Genomic DNA, 24,304 nt, shown 5'->3' with positions numbered 1-24,304 from the left:
CATAATTTGACTGAGGCTCAAAAAACGGATCGCGTCACTTGGTGCAATGCCATGCTTACCGGATTCAATGAAGGGGCGTCAAATTTGGTGTGGGACATAGTAACAAGTGACAAAACATGGATTTATAGTTACGATCCGATCGGCACACGACCATTTGTTTGCCGGAAATTATTGACAAACTCCGTAAAAATAGCCGTAAACGCCGTATCATCTTGGACCACGATAATGCCAGTTCTCACACGGCCAAACAGACAAATGAATTTTGAAGGTGAACAACATCGACCTTATGAGCCATCCCGCATACAGGCCCGACCGGGACCTTGTGACTTTTATTTATTTCCAAAAAATTAAGTACCAGTTACGCGGTCAACGATTTTCATCACCTGAAGAGGCTGTCGAAGATAATCTCTGCAATATAAAATACGTTTCAGAGATTGTCACGTAGGAGTGGCATAAATGTTTTCAAAATAGGTTCATTCGTATGAAAAAGTGCGTTAACGCTAACGGAGAATATTTTGAAAAATTATGAATTCATGTATGACCACTTATAGTATTTTTTTCTTATTCATTTCGGAAACTTGAAGTGCGCCTCACGTATTTTGAATTATCTTTTCGCAATTCGTCAAATAGAGAAGAACGAGTAAGGAAATCATCCCACGTAACAGCACTAATAAGCCAGTCACATAAAGTTTTACATATTCTTCATTGAAATTTAAGTATTCTTTACGGAAATGGTGAGCCTTTGATTTCTAAAAGAGATCTTTTCCAGCCAACCCAAGGTACAAGAGAGAAGAAGGAAAAAAATAATAAACGTAACCGATATAAGTAAATCAGTAAAAAAATACCAACGCATAAAAATACCAACACTTATAATAAGTATCATAAACACATAAAATAGTTAATGTACATATACACCAATACACATATTATATAAGACATATAAGAAACGAGAAAGTGCGCTATCAACCTTTTCCTGAAGGAAGCGATCGAGGGGTTAGTCTTGTATGTGGGAAGGGAGTCTGTTACACAACTGAGCTGCTCGAGAAGAAAAAGAGTTATCTAAAGAGTCAATACAATCTCAAATAGCTTTGGTTGATTTCACGTAACAGTGAGAGTGTTGAATCAATTAACTTGTAACAAATATATAGTAAAATTGAGGACTTACACACACACACATGTACGCACGTACTTACGCACACACCCGCACACATACACCCACATACGCACGCACACACATTTTTGCACTAGATAGCCTATGCTTTATTTTGTACTTTATTTGTATTTTTGTATTAAGTTTATGTCACGTTTTCTTACACTAAATGAGGGAGTGACCCTGGTGATCTCTTACACAGGTTTCCAACCTAGTACAGACTCCATCTGTCACTAAGGCACTTGATATTTGTTATTTTTATTTTTTGCAGTTAATAATTGTATTTTTAATGTATTCATACACTGTCACTATAACCTTATTTAGAGAAATAAAGCATATTGTATTGTATTGTATTCAATAGGTACTTTACATATACCAATTTCTTTTTCTGTCATTCTTTTAATGTCAACTGAACTAAATAGAACATATATAACATGCGATATACATTTTTCAAATGGCTTTATTTTTTTAAAGCCAGTGTCCCTGCCATTTTGCCCAAGCAAAATGAACCGTTTTAGTACAGGAAAAATTTAATTTCGGCCTGAGGTTACCGACTCTTACTTAATATTATCTCATAGCGAAACACACATCTTTTCAGATACCTTACTTTGGCTTAGTTACTTGTAGCGGGCGTCTTTATTTCCGACCGAGATCTATATTTACTTAGTTGCATAACTTGACAAATAAAGTTGCTTAATGTGAAAATCACAGTTATGTACTTAAGAAGAAATCGGTAATAACACAAAACCATGATTTTTGAAATACAAAGTTACTTACATAAGTAGGTAATTACTATGTATTCTATGTAGTCAGTTTTATGATTAAGTCAATTTGAACTGTATGTAAATCATATTATATAATAATAAAATTTTTGTAGTATGTTTCGATATTGAACAAAGAGTTTCTGTAGGCTGTCTGTTAGCGATTGTATCTCCGATAAGGTATTAAAGTTTCTAACAATATAATTTGGCATTTTGTTTATGTAATTTTGTTATTATACAAAATCTTTATTACTATTTATTCTGTGTAATGTCATTGCCTTACAATTATATGGACGTCGGGTCCGCGCTAAAAAGTGTCCGAACTTATAGGGCGTTAAAATCGTATACAGAGCGTCATTCACGCTTTAGTCTTCGTTTGTGCGACTAACAGCGAAGCAAGCAAAATTAGACAGTACTGCGAAAACATTACAATTTAAATTCAACGTTTTAGCTTTTTCATATTCCTTACATGTCACTACGTTTAAAAAGGTTGACTTGGGACATTTTTTTCGTGGTTTTTGTATTAGACCCGTCGTCCATTTATTTGTAAGTCAATGTGTAATGTACATATATTGTCACGTTTGTGCTGCTCTCGCATCGTCGCCGTAGCGCCCAATTCCACGAGCCGTGGCTCAGAAGTTGTTGCTGCTACCGCGTCTTTATTACACACACGTCCATTGTTACCCAGGACGCGCCAGACGAACTGAGGTGATCCCAAGGTGGCAGAAATAAATATAGTATCAGTACTCAGTCAAAAGCCAATAATCATTTTTCCATAGGATAAATTTTTACACTTGAAAACATTGACTTAAAATAAATGGACGACGGGTCTAATACAAAAACCACGAAAAAAAGTCCCAAGTCAACCTATTTAAACGTAGTGATATGTAAAGGAATATGAAAAAGCTAAAACGTTGAATTTAAATTGTAATGTCAGCGCAGTACTGTCTAATTTTGCTTGCTTCGCTGTCAGTCGAACAAACGAAGACTAAAGCGTGAATGACGCTCTGTATACGATTTTAACGCCCTATAAGTTCGGACACTTTTTAGCGCGGACCCGACGTCCATATAATTGTAAGCCAATGCTTGAAAACGTCAATTTTTAAGCTATTGCTCTTTCACTATGATGATCTCCCTGAGAAGAACAAGCAAGGAACTCTAGGAATTGCTATTTTCGAATAAACGTAAATGCTATAGAATACAATTTGAATCATAATTGGGTGGAATCTGGACTCTTTTTGTCTTTCCATGCATCTTAGTTTGGGCTTACTTCTAAAATAATATTATGGACTTAGAATAATAACGCATAGAATGATAGTTTCATATCAAACGAACTGTTACAAGTGAGGCAAAAATCAAATTCACGCGTAGGCTATGTAGGCAATGTAGGCTAGTTTTAGTAGTAGGTTAATTTTCGGTTTTAGTGAATATTTATATAAAAATACAAGTTGAAACGCGTTTCTTCCTTGTGGAATGTGATGTTAGTATCTATTTTATGTTTGTCTGACGTATTTTTACACTCATTTACCGCACATTTTGTCATTTTTAGCTAAAATTCTTGATCTGTTCGCGGTGCAAGTTGACCTTGAGCACTGAAGGCCCGCCCGCTCGTGTAGGCCCTTTTGGCGCGCTTCAATTTGCCTCACTTTGCGTGTGCGGACTAGGTTTCTATGCGTTATTATTCTAAGATTATGGATATCTTCTTTCTCAATGAAATTATGTATATTTTTACGGGCATACAAAATATTTGAGTAAATGTACTGTGATGCCACAGTCGTGATACCAGTCTCTTTAAGCTTTTATCTGAGAGAAACCCGATAGATGTTAGAATTAAACCAATAAACTACCTTTGAGAGGGATACCCTCTATCACCGTCAATATGTACTATTTTCCTGGACGAAATCTTTCATATATTATATCATATCATATCAGTCTCGAATAGAGATAAACAAAGACAATAGACCTCTACCGGCTACGCTTTTGGCATACGTTTTTCGCTTTCTCATCCCAGCGTCCACTAATGGTCATACAGGGTCATATAATCGTGTATGAGGTAATTGGTTATTTCAACATGACGCACATAAATTTGAAGTGGCATTTCCTATCATCGATCATAATTTCATACAATGTCTTTTAAGGTGCTAAAAAGAAAATTAGAATCACTCATTTTTGTATTTTATTCGTGTTCAACAGTATCCGTATTGTGATTTGTTGTATCACTTACATCATCATCGCTATAAATCATCATCAGAAAATATAATAGATGCGTTAATGTCATTTGTGTGTATCAACACATATTGTGATTTTTTGTGAATAATAGAGGTACGTTTGACCTCAATTTTATCACATATTAAGCGATGATGTCACCCTTATTGGTATGTCGTTTCTGTAAAAAAAGCCTATACTTTCTAGAATTGAATAGTACCTAAATGTAGTTCTCGGGAAACATAGTGTATGCCATTCTTCGGATGATCCATAACAAAACTTAGTGTTTGTAAATATATAAGCATCTTCACATCCTTAGAACGTAAATCTTTCATTAATTTGCGCTCGGATAAGATGTAGGTAGTTTTATATTATGTCGCCGGATGGCGAATCTCCCTGCATTTTTTCTTATATTCGTGCGGGAGGACTGTTCGACTTCGGGCTCGACCGAGTGATTTTATATGTGCACTTCTTCTCATTCATCAGTAATTTTTATTATTCAAAATCAAAATAATCTTTATTTCATAGGTAAGCATCGTCATGTTGGTTAAACTCTACCGCTCATTCGTAAGGCGGATTCTCCTGAGAAGAATGAGCAAGAAAGTCTAGGGTTTGCTTTTGTAAATAACATTTAACATTTCTACACATTCAACATTTACAATAAATATGAACACATTCAACATTTACAATAAATATGAGCAACCCCTAGAGTTTCTTGCTCATTCTTCCCAGGGGACTCTGCCTTACGAATGGACAGTAGAGTTTAATTAATATGACGATTTCAAATGTAATTTGCTTGCCTGTGAAATAAAGATGACGTGATTTAGATAATTTGTAAAGATAAAGAGTTAGATAATTTGTTTTGTTATTTCATTAGAAAATTTGGTATAATGTTTGATTATGTTTGACTAATAAAACGAATAAGATTTTCAGTATTAGTAAAGATCCACTATCCACTAAGTAATTTCTAATTTAAATACCTAGGTAGTAGCACTTTAAATACTTTAAAACTAGCAAGCGTCAAATAGTTACTATGTTTTGCACTGGTTAAAGTGACTTAAAAGATTTTTGACTGGTCACGAATTAGACTAGGTGTGCCACTAGGTTTTTAATGTTATGAAATTTCTGATAAATTGTAGAATCTCTAAGCGGCTGTCACCGCCATTAGGTGAGTATTTACTGTGGGTGTAGTATCTGTCAAGTAATATCAGCATTACTTTCGGTTTTGAAGGGCTAGGGTGCTGGTGAAATTACTGGCACATTTGACTTGTCAATATATGTCTCAGGGTGACGGGTGCAGTGGCAGTGCCCCTCAGATCTTTGCGATTTATAGCTCTGAGTTGCACTGCAACTATTATGGACAGGCGTGCCCATAATAGTTTGCACCATCACCAAAGTATTCCATTAAAAAACGATTCTCAAAAAAATTATCCCTGTTTTTCGTGAGCAGCCATCTTTTGTCGTACGCATTAAGAACGAATCGTGTTTTCTCGATTCCATAATTTTTGTGTTACAACAGAGTTTGGTTTCGTGTGTGATTTATAATGTTTAAGTTTTTGTTGTAAGAAGTATGTTTAACCATTGGTTTCGTATAGTTAACCAACAATGCAGTTAAAAGATTATACGTCGCTCGCTACTCCTTCATTACATGTCGTTTGTGTAGAACATTAACATATTTAACCTGATACACTGTGTACTCAATGCTTTCAATTTCGTAAATAGGACTCTATGTTATTATATCTTATATTGCTTACGGATTAGATAGAACGGTGGTAGCCCAGCCTTAGCAAAATTAATGAGAATGCAGAGAAGAAAAAAAAGGCTGTAACAAAATAAAATTATATAAAATAGTATATTATTGCAGAGGCCGGGAAGTAAGGGATTGCAGGACGAGTATGAGTTACAAGGACGAGCGACAGCGAGGCCTTGTATTAATACGAGTCAAGCAATCCCCGTTCCCGCCGAGGCATGTATAGATTTTTTCTCCAACAATGTGAGGAAATAATAAAGAACTAAAGAGAGGAAGATGTTTAATAGAAAAAGTAAAAAAAAATATTAATTAACATTAAAAGTAATATTTGACGTGTTAGGACAATTTCTAAAATAAAAAGTTATTGTTTTTTCAGGCATACTAGTTATTAGTCTGCTGAACTTCTGAAAATGTGTTTGAGTGTGTATCTATTACTGTATTTTCGTTATCGCTCTTCTCACTAGCACTCATTTTGAGACCAAAATCCAAAAAAGATGAAAAAACAAAAGAACACCAAAACTCTTTTAAGGTACAGGTACGTATTTTGAATTCTCGCAATTATGAACACTGGGTACGAGTTTTTCTTTTGCCTGTTTACCTAATTCATTATTAGTAGGTAGATTTAAAAGTTTAGAGAAGAGGACAGTAATGAATATTCATACTTACTTGGCTTTGGTTGGAAAGAAGTCGCATGGTCTATAAATGACAAACTTTCCGTGTTCGCTTTTTGAAAGTAATGCAAACATTTCCGAGCATGTTTGAGAAAATACAATTAATATTCTGCCTTGCCTTCTGAGCCGATGTGCGACTTCATACCGGTCACGATCGACACGAGGAGTCGGGTCGCCGACTCAGAGACAGTCGGGCTTGGTTCAGCAAGTGTCCATTGCCATCCAGAGAGACAATGCTACCAATATAATGGGAACTTTTGAGTATGGTATAATACAGGGCGGGATTTTTTTTAGGTTAGATTAGTTTTTAGGTTAAAAATCATTTGCAAATCCCAAAAATATTGGAGTAAATGTACTGTGATGCCACAGTCATGATACCAGTCGCTTTAAACATTTATCTGCGAGAAACCCGAGAACCTAAACCGCACACAGAACGAATTGCTCGTTTTTGCAATACAAATATGGTTTGTGTTTTTTTTTAAACACCAAGCGACGGGACGAACAAGTCGGGAGCCTGTCAGTAAGCGACACGATTATCCATAACAGTTGCAGTGCCACTCAGAGCTTAAAATAGCACAGATCTTAGAGGTACTGTCACTGCGTCCGTCACCCTGAGACACAAGCTGTCAAGTCCCATGTGCTTGTAATTTCGCTACCAACCTTACCCTTCCAAACCGGATCGCAGCGACGCTCACATTATTGCTTGGCTGCAGAAATAGATAAGGTGGCAGTACTTCCCTGGACAAACTCTTTCACAGAGCTCTACTGCTGCTAAATGTGTGTCTGTCGCTTTACTCCACATGAGAATCCCGTAGGACATTACAGTTACGTAAATATAAAGTCGAAGATCTGGAAAATATGGTTTGCAGTTTATCTGTTCTCTTCAATCGACCAATTGCTCTGACACATTTTTTTTTGTGTAATAAAAATGAGTTCACACTAATTGGCGCAGAATCTTATACCGTATCTTATAAGGAAGCAACATAACGGTCGTATGATTGAAAAATCCAGTCTCTATCTATAACTTTCCTAAGCATATATAATTTGTATACGTAAGTGTCGAGTTTAACAAAAACAATAGTTTGTCAATTTCATTTATCCAATTACGTAATTCAATTATAAATCAACGCCTCCAATGAAATCATCTTCATTAATTTATGCTAGTTGGGCTGCAGCTATCTGTACAACACTACCTTAAAAAAGCGACCCCTCAAGTACATATAACAGCTTCCTAAACTTAGGTCACGATATGCTAGTCGACGCCAAAAATAAATTGATCCCCTTAAAAGTGTTAAATGTATGTAACCAAAGGTCGAGCCGGGTGGTGAAAGCATTACCAAGAGGTTAAAAGCGTTGCTTGCGCGCCGCACGCGAACATTCGCCTCCCATACATCGACCAATCACGTTGCATTCCATTTTTGAAAAGTTTTCTGTGTGAATGTGAGTTTTTTTAAGGATATTTTCTTTCGGCCAGTGATTATAGTGTTGTGATTTTTTTTTAATTTTTACAGTTTTACCGTACCGGTGTTTTTTTTTGTAAGAAAATATTCACGGTGAGTACTCATTTATTAACTTTTTTTTAATTTTCTATTATTCACTGTATAATATGTAGCAATATTATATTGAAAATAAATTTGTGATTTGTACAAAAAAAAAAATCAATATAAAAATGAAATTGAATCTTGTTAACTTTGAATCATGGCAAAAGATACAAAAAAATGGACATAACTACATTTTTCAAATTAAAGAATTTTTTTTCGGATCTATATCATTTGTATATTTGTTTTTTTTTTTAAAACAATCGAGGCTTTTCCAGCTCGTTCATTAGACATCCGTCCAAAACAATTACTGTTAAATACCAAACATAAAAAAATTAAAAATACAATGGCAATTACGAAGACTCATTCGCATCATGTGTCTTAATTCGGTAGAGTTTTACTTATTTGATGGTAATTGTTTTGGACGGATGTCAGACAGAAAACGAGAGTACAGGGCTGTCCGAAGTGAGAACGTTGGTTTGTTTGAAGGACCAAATATACGCAATTTAGAACAAAAAAAATATCATAACTAATTTACAGCAACATCGAAAACTCAAGAATTCGGAAAAGTAAAAGTATCTACTACTCTGTTCGTATGTGGAACCTTCTCCCAGTCCAGGTCAGACAGTCACCTTCGGTTCGGGCTTTTAGAGATGTCCTTTTGAAATGTTGGGATTATTCAGACTCCTCATGTTAGAGCTTAGAAAATATTTGTTTAAATTTCACATATTTATTTATAGTCTTATTTCATGCATTAATTTTACTATACATTTTATATGTATTAATACATTTGATATAATAAAATCCTTAGTATGTAGAATTAAATTTAATGATTTATTAGATTTTATTGCCGACTCAGGAGCCAACTTTCCTTTCAATTATTCAAAGGTTAGCTGGAAGAAATCACTTTAGGGGATGAGCTCGCATTTGTACAATAACGTTCTATTTCTTTGTTAAAAATATGTAATTTGTTTGTTGTACAATAAAGTGTTTATATACATACATTATTATACAATATATAATAAACGATTAAAGTACATCACATACTATCGGGTAACAAATTAGCACATTCTTTAGCCTACTTATAACAGCTAGATACAAAAAAAAAAAAAAAAAGTTTAGAAATAGAACATTTCGTCGAGGGCCGTACCCTGAGGCTACGTGCCCAGAAGACTAACAACATTTCCTCTTTGAATGGTTAAACTTATTCCTTGGCGGAAATAGCTGCCAGTCTTGTGGTCACCGGAGGCTTCCAAGAGACGATCCGACAGCTCGTTCGCCAGAGGTTTCGCCTGTGGCCCCCAGAGAGTCAGGGTTTCAACCGCAAAAGCACAAAGCTGTAACACTGGGCAAGGTTGGCCTATTTGAGCCCTTTGCGGTTCTCGCTTGCAAGGACATGGGCGGGGGCTACAGTTTCCACACAGGTTGCGTCTCACACTAGCTGTGTCCCCAGTTTCCATGGACCGACAGACATACCGTCAGGCCTCTTACCGTCACTGCGAACTCGATACCAATATATTTTTTATATAACTAGGTATATTTCTTACAAACTATTCTGCCCTCCTTAATATGATAAGTAACGTAAACGACATTTTAGTGAAATTGAGTAATTAACACATCTGGAATCAGTGAAACAAGACCTACAATCCCCTAGAAGCGTTTATTTTAAATCTTATTTAGTTTCAGTTTTATTGTTACAAGTTCATACTATCTCATCTCGAATTTTTTTTTTCTCGTACTAGTGCGGTTAATTTTGCTTGGGTCGAGATTTCGAGATGATTTTTTTTACAAACGAAATTATGCCATTTGAAAAATGTATGTATATCGCATAGTATACGTGTTCTGTTTAATTCAGGTGATATAAAAAAAAATCGTTCCTTGGAAAATTTCGAGGTACGTTTGTGTTTTTTTTCCTATCGTAAAAATTTTTAGGAACCGTGTTTTCACACCATATAGTAATTAGTGCATATCCTCAATTTTACTATATATATATATATTTTTTTTTAAAGTGATTATGCAGAACCAACCAAAGTCACTTGAGGTAGGTTTAGAATCTTTTAGCAAAATCTGCCAATATCTAGAAAGTTATCAAAATGCAAACGCGTTAGTTACGACAACTTGTACAAATTAAGTAACGTTTATTTAGTTCTTTCTTTATTTATTTTTTTATTAGCAACACTAACAATAATGTTAGGATAATGGATAATGGATTTCATCCCTAGTTTGCCACCCCTAGAGGTGGAATATTTTCTTAAAATTTAAATGGGACCATTTCTGAAGTACCATCTTTCCAACAAAAAAATAATAATCAAAATCGATTCATAAATTACATATAAAAAAACATGCAATTGAATTGAGAACCTCCTCCTTTTTTTAGGTCGGTTAAAAATAGATCTTATTGATAAGTCGAAATAGCTCCAAATTTTACAGACCTTTCCGGGTCAACCCGCATGTTACTAATATAATTTAAAAACACAAAAGTAAATTGACGACCTCGGCGGCCCTCTAGTTAAAACGCAAGGTGCTAGGTTAAATTTTGTTTATGATACCAAGTGTCATGATGAACAAATCGTGCGTCTGGTGGTAAGCGACACGTCTCTCTATAACAGTTGCAGTGCCACTCAGAGCTTTAAAAGAAATAATATGAACTGCATGAAACAAATTAACAATTAATTTGAAAAAAGAATGGCTTCAATTGTCGTTTGGTTACGATTAAATAATTAAACCTTTTTTTAGACGTATACTTTCGAAAATTTTAAATATTTTTGATACAAAAATCGAACATAAGAAACACTCCTTCGATCCAGCTAGATTCGAACCAGTTTTCAGGCACTGTATGCCGAAAGCGCTGGTGCGAATCCAACCGGATCTAAGGTATTTTTCTTAATGTTCGATCTTTGTATTAGTAATTATAAGAAACTAGTGGAGTAATTTCACAAAAAATAATTGAATATCACGGCAGTAAAACTTCGTGATATTCAAGAAACCTAATATTATTGAAATTTTTTATCAAACGAAGATGTTCAGACAATTACATAACACTGTAATAATATTCATAAATATAAAAAAGACATACGACGATCAATTTTGAAACCGGAATGAAGATCGTACATCTTATTCAGTTACGACAAAGTGTCAGATACGACAGCTAGTGAAGAAAGGTACGATGTTATCTAGATTACTTAGGCGGTTACATAGTCTGTGAACCGATGGTATCGAGGTCACATAATGTCTTTCTAACTCTGCTGTATTGTAGTCTAAGCCAAGCAATCGTGATTTTTATAAGTTAAGAGGTGTTGTTGTGTTCCTAGTTATACATATGATCACCTCATTTTCTTACATTTAGTAGAAGTAGAGCTTCTTGTGGTAAGGGTGCTAGCGAAATTATAGACACATGGGACTTGTGGACTTATGTTTCAGGGTGACGGGCGCAGAGTGGCAGTGTCCCTCAATTCTTTGCGATTTAATGTTCTGAGTGGCATTTCAATTGTTATTGACAGGCGTGTCGCTTACCATCAGGCGCACGACTTGTTCGTCCCCTCACTGGGTATCATAAAAAAAGAAGTACAATATGCTTTAAACAATGTTGTTTTAATTTCCCCTGTTCAACGTGCATATTTACAGGAGATCATATTATTAGTTCACACTGATAGAGCCCTCCGTTCCTGATCGATGTGCAATGTATCCTTAACTGTAATCAAACTATTATTTTATAAGAAATGAAACAATTTTTCGGAATTAAATCGCGTGTATATGATTTTTCGAACCAACCATCGTAATGGGGGTCCTTTACAGATCTCATGATCACGGCTGACTGAGATAGTATAGTTATCAACCAGTTATGTCTAATATTAATGCAAATTAACCAATTTTTCAATATACTTACGAAAATTGTTAATTAAATACTTTTTATAAAAAAATATTAATTAAATTTTTAATTTTCCAAAAAAATCAATTCCAATCTAAAAAAAATATTAATAATTAATGATGGATTATTAATTATTAATTTAAAAAGGTATTTAATTAATAACTTTTAAAACATAGTGACAAATGGGGTGGTTGCATTAATGTTAGGCAGCTTGTTGATGACTTTACCATCTCAGTCACCCGTGACCATGGGACCTGTAAAGGGCCCGAAACGTCGGTTTGTTTGAAAAAACAAATATACCCAATTTAGATCCGGAAAAATAGTTTCATTTCCTATCAATATCCTAACAATCGCTAAGAAGTCGATGTCATTTTTGATCGACTTCAATAAAAAGGGAGGTTCTCAAACCTACTATATTACGCGATTATTCGGATCTTTGTGAACCGATTGCGATGATTATGTTTGTGTCGGAAAGAGGGCACCTCAGCAGTGATCTCATACAAATTTGAAGAAATATTCCACCTCTAAGGATATTGGATTTCACCCTTTTCATTAACCGATTTCATTCTTCTTATTGTCAACTCAATGCCAAAAATCAGTGGAAGTCTTGTATTATATAAGGGGTTAAAGTATGAAATTGCCGTTTTATTGCAATAGGTTCTTTGAATTTTCATAGAATCTTCATGGTTTGAGGTTTTCGAATGAAACTTTTTTCAAATGGTTTCTGTGATTTTTTTTTTAAATTTGAAACATTTGAATATCGACTTTCAATTGTTTTTGTTATTCGATTTAGACAAGAAAGATGGATACTGCGAAAATTCGAGTGATTTTTGAATACGAGTTCCGACGCGGAACTAACGCGGCAGAAACAGCCCGCAATATCAATGCTGCGTTTGGAGAGGGGTCTACTAATGAACGCACCGTGCGATTTTGGTTTAAACGCTTTCGTGATGGAAATTTCGACTTAAAGAACGAGCCACGAGGAAGACCGCCCACACAGGTGAATAACGATGAATTAAGAGAGATAGTGGAAGCCGATCCTAGTCAAACTACCCAGGAATTAGCGGCATGGTTTAACGTTACCTTACCCACAATATTGACTCACTTGCGTCAAATCAATAAAATAAAAAAATACGAAAAATGGTTGCCTCATGATTTGACTGATTTGCAGAAAGAAACGCGTGTTGAAACTTGTGTTGCCTTGTTGAACCGGTACAGAAATGAAGGAATATTGGATCGAATTGTAACATGTGATGAAAAGTGGATTCTTTATGATAACCGGAAAAGAAAAATGCAATGGCTGACCCCAGGTCAAATGCCACAACAGTGTCCTAAAGCAAAACTTACCAATAAAAAGGTAATGGTAACTGTTTGGTGTTCTCAGCATGGTGTTATTCACTATAGTTTTCTCCGATCTGGTCAAGCAACAACGGCAGATGTCTATTGTGCCGAACTCCGAACCATTAAGACAAAACTAGCAGTAAAACAGCCCCGACTCATGAATCGATCTTCACCATTATTGCTCCACGACAACGCGAGACCTCACACAGCACGAGAAACCATTTTGACCCTTCAGGAACTGCAGTTAGAAACCATTCGTCATCCTCCGTATTCACCAGACCTTGCTCCAACGGACTACCATTTTTTTCGTGATTTGGACAATTATCTACGTGACAAGAAGTTTTCTTCCCAGGAGGCAGTACAAAATGCTTTCACACAGTTTGTGCAGTCTAGATCGTCGGAGTTCTATCGCAAAGGCATTAATAACCTTCCCATTAGATGGCAGCAATGTATAGATAATAATGGCAACTATTTTGATTAAATAAATTTGTTAAAAATTTAAAAAATAAACAATTTAGATTTTCAGTACAAATCGGCTACTACGGCTACTAAAGTACTTTAACCCCTATTATTTCTTTCGCCCAGTAAGCCAATTTCATTAAAACTGGCCAAAAATCTATCTATAGATAGTAGATATAAATCTATGTAATTATTATAATAAGATAACGGAAACACCGTACAAGGTGGTCCTATTTCATCTCTGAAAACCCTAAAACCGTACACTGAAGTTAATTTTAAAAAGAACTAAAGGTAGATTGCATTAAACCTTCCCTAAATAGCTCTGCTTATCCATTAGTCAATAAAAATGGCGGATGCGTCCAATCTTCATTTGAACATCATTATTTACGCAACGTGTATGAATATTCTATGCACAATACTAACAAAAACATTATACTTCTTATTCCTATACAGTAAAGTTTAATTTTAATTGTGTACAGAATGTCATTTCGTCTGTGGTTTACTATTTTCGTAAGTATTTGCAATAAATGATTATAATTTGTATATAATATGTTTACAAAGTCGCATATTGCAAAATTTTTAGGAAGTGATTATTTCAACTAAGAACATAAAGATTTATGTCAAAAGTCGACTGTAGAGATATACAATCTGTTTTTTTAAACTGTGACAATTCGGGAAAATTCGAAAGCATAGAAGACACAGTAAAACTGCCTTAGGAACCTAGGGTAGGTATTTTTTTTTGTGAAAACAATTTTGACAGTTTGACACAGTGAAATTTTTCATCAAGCGTTGTCTATAAAAATGAATAAAATTATGTTTTTTTTTAATGCTGATACATTTAGTTTCATGTTAGGATAATTTTATTGTATTGAAAGATAAAATAAAAAAAGCAGAAATTAGTGAAATTAAATAAAAAGTTTTTTTCATACAAAATGAACAACGTTTCGTATAATTTGAGCACCTTCTGCTGTCCCGATTTTCTTTTTCAAATACAATGAAATTATCATTACAAGAAACTGAGTCTATCAATATTTTTTCATACAAAAAAATTTTTTGGATGAAAAAATATTTTATAAAATTTGACCAACTTCTGCTGTCCTGATTTTTTCTTCCGATTCAATTAATCGATCTTTCCATAAAACTAAGTCGACTAGTACTAAAAAAAATCTATCAAGCTTGACCAAAATGGTTTTCACAAAAAAAGACTCAATGATCCCTACCACAGTTTCTAAGTATCTTCTATGGTTTCAGATTTCCCCATACTGTCCCATTAAAATCACACCGTGTGTTATACCATTACATTATAAATAATTATTTATAAGCATCTCAGTAAATAATGGCGATTGGTTGGTAGGTTATTCAAGGCAGCTGCTAGCTCTACAGTCCGCCATTCGATCAGTTAATGTACATTTAATGTTTTTGTGTAATTATGGCCATGTATATAAGTGTGTATTTACTAATGAAGCCTGTAGAGGACATCATATTGTGAAGTGAATGTATAATAATAATTAATGAGTTTTAACACGTTAGTTGACATATAGACACACGATTTAACTATAGTAACGCTAATGCGTAAGTGCGTTTTTATACACCATTAAAAAAATTCAAAAAACTTAACAAAATGGTTAATGACACTGTGTGCATGCGTGATGGGTTGATATAGCTATTTGAAATATGTAGACGGATTTTAATGTTAATCGTTGCATGATGTTGTGTGTACTGCTAGGTTTTACTAAGTCACTCCAGTTTGTTAGAGTTCGAAATTATTAAGATATAATTTAATATAATAATAATTTATTAAGATATTATATTCTTTGATAATAATTATCCGGTATATATTCGATAATTATTCATGCTGATTTACAGTTTTATCTTTCTAATGACAAAAAGTGTGAAAACTAAATAAACACAAAGAAAAATCTTTTTGAAAATGGTTTTGGTTTGTGACTTTGTTTTTAAGATTAATTTTTGATACGTTTTGGTACGTCTCAGATACAAAAACATGACACGACATTGCTAGCGATAGCATTTTCTTGTTCTAATTAATTTTAAATCAAGATAAATTATCAAGGTTATTTATCAAAATAATTATCGTAATAATTTATCAATTGTAATCCAGTGCCGGGGACTTTATACGTCATCCAAAAATTATGAAATTTCTTCTAAAGAAGTACTAAAGCAGTTGTTAAGTTTCTTGAATTGCACGACGTTTGACCACCATGATATTTAATTATTTTTGTGAAATTACTCCATTAGTTTGTTATAATTATTAATACAAAGATTGAACACTAAGAAAAAATTCTTTCAATCCAGCAGGATTCGAAGCAACGTCTATATTCTATTAAAACTACAAAACTCTAATTTTTTGAGTCGCGTGTGTGTGTAGTAGCCCTGCATTGGAGAATCCTGTGTCGCAAGTGTAATCGACACTTAAACAGATAACCACAAATTACACCTTACGAGAGAAATAAATGTAGGCCATACAAATGTTTCTCCGGGCAGTAGTATTGCATAGTAGTATTGTAATTACACGACCGTAGTAATTTTACTAATTTTCGCCCTTTCTACAAACCATCGATAACATATAGAGTGTGTTACTTAAGCATTTTAGTATTTAAGACCTATTTTTTAACATTCGTGCCGTGCCCTTACAATGCTCAATGAGCTCGTGGGTAAGCACAAAATCTGTATTTATTGTCCTTTTCCCACTATAACCTATGGGATACTCTTGAAGTCCGTCAACGAAAACACAGGCCTGTTGAAAACTGTCAAACGGGCACTTATAACGTTATCAATTTAATTATTATTATATATCGTATATCATACAATGTAAAGTTTACACAGCAAACAATTTTGGCAGCTACTTTGTCTATTTCAAATTCTGGTAATAATTCAAGCAAAGAGCAAAAGTCAAACCACTTCTGACAAAATTAAATAACTAAGAGACAGTAACGAAGTACCATTGCTGCGTTAGAAATTGTTGTTTTACACATCGACACTGGATATAATAAATTTCAGGTGGAGATATTGTCCACTCTATTGTGTATTACTTCCTTGAAGCTTAAGTAAACATGCCTGGTAATACAGCAGCAACGTAGAAACAATGGCACTAAACTCCTCGACATAAACATAAAACTACCTTGACATTACGAGCCTCTCAGCGAAATCGAAAGTAAATCCCAGGTTAGGTCTTAGGTCAGGGAAAGTTCTAGGCTAGGTCTAGGGTTAGGAACTGGATAGACTGGTAATGTCCTTCGATGGTTCGCGGTAACCGGTAGTTCAAGTATGATGAGTATGTATGTTACTGTAAATAAATAAATGTTAGAAACTCAGAGTTCAGTCTGGATTCGAACTCATGGCCTCTGCTTGACCGGCGGTAGGTTACCACGGCTTCAAAAATAAGAAAACAAAAAGTTAAACTAATTCAAGCTTTTGATTTATACGAACTTAATCCTCAAGCGTTGACTGATTATTTAAATAAAATACAGGTTTTTTTTTAAACGGTCTCCCATTTCATTTTTATTCATTTTGTATGAAAAATCATTTTAATAAATTTTCCATAATAATCATCCTTATAAAAAGCTGAGTTTATCAGCATAAAAAAAAAGTAATTTTGCTTATTTTGTTTGGAAAATATTTTATGACATTAGACCAACTTCTGCCGTCCTGATTTTTTTTCCCATACAATAAAATGATCTTTACACAAAACTCCATTGGTCAGCACTAAAAAAACATTTGTCAGTTGTATTAATTTTTATGGACAACTTACGCTTCACCAAAAAATTTACTATGCCAAAATTGTTTTCACAAAAAAGATGTCTTAATGGTTCTTATGACAGTTTCCTTGCGTTTTCTAAGGTTTCGGATTTCCCCATAACGTCCCATTAAAAACACTGCAAAGTTTACCATACATGTATAACTGTTCACAATTTTCTATACTGTGCTCTAATGTTGTTGAACTGGGAAGATATTATTGTAATATTTACGCCATTACATCTAACGGACAGGTTTATGCATCGGATTCACCGGATTTCCTTTTCACTTATAGATAAATGTATATATTAGGTTTATCCGGAGAAATTTTATACGTTTTATTAGGAATAATTTCAGGTACACGTAATTAATTACACGCGGTTGATTTTGCTTGGTCAAGTGTAAGACTCTTTGAAAGTATCCTATCTACATTGACTTACAATTATATGGACGTAGGGTCCGCGCTAAAAAGTGTCCGAACTTATAGGGCGTTAAAATCGTATACAGAGCGTCATTCACGGTCTAGTCTTCGTTTGTTCGACTGACAGCGAAGCAGGCAAAATTAGACGGTACTGCGATGACATTACAATTTAAATTCAACGTTTTAGCTTTTCATATTCCTTGAAATGTCACTACGTTTAAATAGTTGACTTGGGACATTTTTTTCGTGGTTTTTGTATTAGGCCCGTCGTCCATTTATTTGTAAGTCATATCTATCTACATAAATTTGCAACCTTTGGGCCACAGAGGTAGTTATTCTTCAAATTACTTTTCGGCACACTTGCTCGTAAACCGTGTCATGACATGCAGGCAAAGTCGACCGTACTGTCCAAATTATGCACATGGGCTTTTTCATTGCATTATCGCCCTATGGATCTTTTACTTTAAGGTTAATGCCAAAAAAGTTTTGACTTTGGCTCCGCCCACACTCCTCGCTACCCGCACCTATCATTCGGCGCCCGCTACCAGGTCCTCGCAGAGCAAACTGATCAAAAGTAATTTTCGCGCGCTTATCGTGGACTCGTAAACATTGAAGCCATAGAGTCGTATTCGACAACTTAAAATTTTTATTACACTTCTTTATTCAAATAAACGTATTATGTATTTAAATATCTAACTCTAGTTCTAAAGTACAATTTGAAGAAAATGATTGAACACACTGCTAAATTTTAAATTTATTTATTTGTTTGTAAACTTTACAGCTTTTAAATTTAGTTTACAATTCTGAATAATTACATAGCCAGTTACAAAGTTTGTCAGATTACAATTTATTTTTTTACGTTATATAAAAACTAATTCGCTGCCAGAACGAAGCGACTTAAAATATTGTTTATCAAAGAACAATGTAACAAATTGAAATACATATTGATAATATATTATAATTGAATTCCGTTGTATAATAGATTTAGAGATTCGTTTTTAATTACTATATTTTTTAAATAAAGCGACTTATAAACAAATGGACTATAGTAGAGTATGCGCATTTGTGTGTCTACATGTGTCAAGATGTATGTGTACATGTGTGTATGTCTATGTAAATATCTGACAAATTTCTGCGAATGTTTTCATTTTTGTTTATAGTTTTTTTTTTTCTAAGCAAGCCAAACGACAAGGCTGCAATAATTCATTTCGTTGTCGTTTTCAATTAAAATACAAATTGATAGAAGCCATGCAAAAATGTCAACCTATTAGCATATTAAAAAAGATTAGGTTCAATATAAACATTGAAGAAAAGGAAGAGAAAATATGTTCTACAATTTACTTTAGAACAATTTAACAAGTATTATTTCTCAATTTAAAATCTTTAATTTGCCAAGAGCCCAGGTCCCTGCACATGGACAAATTCATATATTAAAGGTGATAATTTACCTTTAGTGCAACGTTTCATATGCATATGCTTTCCCTTGTCACTCTGCAAATAAGTTTTTCGCCGAACAATATCACCAACATTAAAGTCATACATTTTACGATGACGATTATAAGGACCACAATTCAATTTCTATCATGCGACTTTATTAAAGACTTTGTACATGATCGAAATTTTCTCTAAGTTTATCCACCGGTATTTTCCGCATATTCGCCTCTAGGCGTAAAAAATTCTTCGGATTGGTCGATATCAAGATTGTGGGAACAGCAAACTACCAATTCTCTCCAGTCGTGATGTTACTAACGGCAATATTGAGAGCAAATTGATTTTTTGGGACATTCAGATCCCAAGATCTGTGACTGTGATCATCGTCTATGAACGTGGAGAAAATATAAATGTTGTATCTCTATTTGGATGTTCCACTAATTCCCATATTCTTACGAATTGTAAACAGACACACGAAATAGTATGCTTTAAATATGGAAAGAAAGGCATTAGTACCCCTGAGTGTCCAGTTTGTGGTAAAAAAAATCAATCCATGAAGGTAAATAATTTGGATTGGAGAAACGGTAACACTCAGACTGGAACGAATGACTTAATTTTATAACTAACTTCTCGACTAGACATTCAGGGTCTTAAATCTTGGGAATTGATCCATATTTGAAGTTTGAGTGAAAACCGCTACAATGTCAATCCTTTATTGATGGAATATTTACATAACTGGTATCGAATTATTTAGAAACAAAGTGTCAGTTTGCGTGATTATAATTTCATAAACCATATCACAAAGGGGCTCTTTTTAATTTTAACCCAAATTCTATTGTCTAATGTAAAACATGTAAATGGTATCGTCATATCAATCAAGTGGCCTGCGAAAGCGGGAATAAACTAATTTAAATGTTACTTGGCATATAATAAAAATTAAAATCGTCTGCACGATCTTCACTCTTATACCGGTGAATTTATAGGGTCGTATTCCAGAACTCTACTCAATGCTCAAGTCAGGATTTGAGCAGACTTGAGTATGATTTCAAGCACTGGAAATGCGATCCTAATGGCAAGGGCTTGAGTATGATTTTCAGTACTCACTGCAATATTCAAGTCCTGACTTGAGTATTGCGTAGAGTTCTAGAATACGACCCTCAATCCTATTACTGATGAAATCAAAATTCGTAAGTTCTAAGTGCGCTTATGCACATGAAAATAATATTTTTTATTTTACCGTTCAACATAGGTAGGTAATTCACAAACATACCTTCGACAATTAGCCATAAATATTGATAATTTACGATGACGATTAAAAAGCTCAGCCGCAAAATTATAATCGATAGTGACTAATTTGTGAAACAAATATTTGCTTGAAGTTCCCGTGACGTACGACAGGAGATGTTGTCTTTTGCGCATTAAAAATGTCGTAAATGTCAAATTCGTTTTACCGGAATAACTTTAAAACTAAAGTGATTTAAAAAAATCTGTAACGACAGTAGTCGATCATGCATAAATATCATTAATCATCTAATTTTTGTCCTAATAATCCGTAGTATTTCGAGAATAAATCGAAAAAATGTGAAAATTAGAGGTTATTTCGGGATTTTTATCTATCGAGGAAACTTTGTTGTTTTATGTTTCTGATTAATGTCCATGCTTGAATATATCGTGTAGTTACTCGTACAATATTTTATTTCTAACTTTAAAGTGGATTTACCCCTCCAAAATCAAATCGAAGATTAGGAATTTATCCTCTGCTCCCTCTTGAGCAAAAAGTTTTTATGCTCGAATAATAGGAACGTTTGCAATTTAATTATATTTTACTAAATTATTCTATGCAAATTTTGCAATATTTTTAGAATTTGGAAATTATTTATTTTGTATCTAGTACATTGTGGCCATATGCGTCTGAGACTTTTATGACATTTTAGTTCGAGTTGTGTTACCTACGGAAGAATAGCTCGCAATCAATTGAAAAAAAGAAACAAAAATCCCTCCATTTGCACAATACATTTGCGTAAACGTTGTGTTGTGAAGTGATGTTTATTAATACATGAAAAAAATTATCGTTGTATCTATTTCCTCGCACAAACTACTTACTGTTTTGAATATAGGTTGCGTATATAAGTATGTAGTTAGTCATATCATATTATGTGTTATATTTATATTGTGTTTAAACTGTATATCATAATTATTTATAATATTCTTCCTATCTGTTTTAATGATCATGTTATGTACCCCTGTTCATTATTTTGAACCCAGCTCTCCAGTTGACTGATAGAGAATGCTTAATGGCATTAAGTCCGGTATGTGTACTGTTTTGTGTGCAATTAAGTTCAAATAAATAAATAAATTACGATCCTCGAGTCATTAAAGCCCTCAGCTTTCGGATTTGGGTTTTTAACAATCTCTTGTTAGTAATTACTTATTTATCGTCCTTGATACACGATGTACTATTGCAGATGTGTGCAGTTTCCTCTCGATGATCCTCTTCACCGAAAAGCTCATGGTAATTTCAAATTAAAAAAATCCTAAACTCAAAGGTTCAACCCCGGATTCGAACCCACGACTCTCTGCTCCAGAGGTGGTAGGTCAAACCATTACTGTGAGTGATAGTTAGACATGTGTAATGCAGATAAACTATATTTACGTAACAATAGATTGTAGTTTAAAAACGCCTTTAAATTTCCATGGTACGTTGTAATTAGTGCACAATCATTGGCGTATTAATCATTGCACAATATTTGTATTCAATCGAACTTGTGATTAAATGTCACAAACATTGCCAATTATGTCAAAATGTCAGCGGACTTATGACGTAACGAGTGATATAAGATTGCTAATTGTTATCTAATCTGTATAATAAAAATGAATGTTTGTTTGTCCCGTATGGTTTCTATTGTTTTTCATCCGATTGCGATGAAGCTTCCTTGAGTTGTTCTGCCTACTCCAGCAAAAGTTTCTAAAGTATTAGAAGTCTTTTAAAATATCTGATGGGCCTATTGTTTCAACAAATGTGTCTATAGTTGAAAAGGTGGTTCTTTTAATTACTTTCTTTATTTTAGAGCCATCATTAAAGTACTTTTTTATGATAAGTATTTGGACGAACACAAGCGACACCCCTGCTTGTAATCAGATGCAATTTCATTCAGAGCTTTAAATCGCAAAGGTTTAAGGACGCTGCCACTGCGCCCGATCCCTCCTTTACGTTGATAAATACACTAATATACGAGGAGTTTTTCTTATTACGTCACTTAGTAACCATCTACAATTTCCTCATTGGCCGGATCGATAGCTCGACCCAAGATTGGTCAATTTTCACCAGTTACGCCTCGTAGTTTGAATTTAGAACAGCTGCTTATTGGTCACGAATATGATTTTGAATTGCATTATTGTACTGCTACTGACGGTTTTCTCTCTAATTTGGTTTGAAATATGAGTATCGTTCGTCATAATATGCTCGCCTCTCTTTACATTTAAAGTTCAAATTCTATCTTTTTATTTATAACAGAAAGTGTTATTGACTGCGCAATTTGAGTAAAAACATCTTTGTAGAGGAGTGCTTATAACAATCGGGTCCTAGGGTCGTATGATTGGTGAAACATGCAATAGGGATAAGTGACGGTAAGTGGGGGTAGGTGACGTATGTGTGCCATTTATCGACTACTATTTCTTTGTTAATCGTCGCTTTGTTATGTTAACGGTAATTTATATTCATTAATATGCACAATTTGCAATATATCTCAGAGTTTTAAAAAAAAATTCTTATTACCTTTACCAAAGCACCTACCAAAAATAAGCTTATAGGTACCAGAGCATCAGGTGGGAATAAAATATATAATAAAAAAAAAGTATGCAGAAGTGGAAAAATGTAATGTATGTATGTTTGTATAGATGTACTACACAAACATTTGGGCCGTTAATGTCCTTGAATGTCCCTTGATTCGTAATTGTTAGCATTCCGGGTTATTCCCATCTGATCCCCTCATACGGATCCCCTTTTTATATTCCAATCGGATACCCCACCCAGGAGATCAATAATAAATAATTATATTTTATTCTCACCTGATATTCTGGTACTTACAAGCTTATTTTTGGTAGATGCTTTGGTAAAAGCAATAAGAAAAACTTTTAAAAACTCTAAGAGATGTTGCAAATTGTGCATATTAATGAATATAAATTATTCTTAACAAACCCACTAACAAAGCGATGATTAACAAAAGAAATAGTAATCCACAAATTGATACATGTTACTTGTGATTTGTTATGTCAATATTAATGACCTGTCATAAAAAAATGTCTGTGATAATTATAACATTTGATCACAATTGCTCAATTAATGGATACATGATATTAAAACTTATTTTTCCTTTGGCTGTGCGTACCTTACAAATACAACGAATGGATCAGTTGGGATTTAAAATTGTCGGTGGATCAGCTGTTGGGGATCAGATGGGAATAACCGTCCGTTCTTACCGTCTGTCGTAACACAATGTACTATTAGATTCAAGTATTTAAAGGTACACAGACGTAATGCTAGTATAAAAACAGTAATCAGTAAGCGAACTTTAAGATCTACTAATATGAAAGTCCCACAGCTTAGAACACGCCCGTATATGCGTTCTCCCACGCCTATGGTTATGCAAATTCACGATTAACTAATATGTCTTGATAAAGTGTCGTATACATTGTAATATTGTAGTTATACAAAATTGTGCCTTGTTGAAAACTAAAAAAAAAACAATTAAAATGTGTCAGACGACAACACCTAGTCTCAAACTAGGAAATTCTCTGTAATACCAGTGCCATAGTAACGGAATTCTAGGGCACTTCCCAGAACACCCAGACCAGAAAGAATTTAGAAAAGTTCATTTCTCAAATTAATAATTAAAATAACAAATAGTAGCAGCAGAGCTCCTTTTGAAAGGGGTCGTCCAGGGAAGTACTGCCACC

General features: G+C 34.1%; 1 protein-coding gene across 2 annotated transcripts in view; it reads left to right on the top strand.

The window, feature by feature from the left end:
• The first annotated feature begins 7,914 nt into the window (after nt 1-7,914).
• Nucleotides 7,915-24,304, top strand: part of LOC113229035 (myosin tail region-interacting protein MTI1-like) — a 64,293-nt gene continuing 47,903 nt past the window's right edge. For both annotated transcript variants that reach the window (XM_026462508.1, XM_026462507.1), the window contains exons 1-2: nt 7,915-7,977; nt 8,049-8,090. The gene's annotated coding sequence lies outside the window, so the exon portion shown is untranslated. The remainder of the gene's footprint in view (nt 7,978-8,048; nt 8,091-24,304) is intronic.

The sequence above is a fragment of the Hyposmocoma kahamanoa genome, unplaced genomic scaffold (genome assembly GCF_003589595.1).
Source record: "Hyposmocoma kahamanoa isolate Upper Pololo Valley unplaced genomic scaffold, ASM358959v1 270, whole genome shotgun sequence".
NCBI classification, from domain to species: Eukaryota; Metazoa; Arthropoda; class Insecta; order Lepidoptera; family Cosmopterigidae; genus Hyposmocoma; species Hyposmocoma kahamanoa.
Note: the sequence above shows the minus strand (reverse complement) of the source record. Positions and strands in the feature narration are given on the sequence as shown.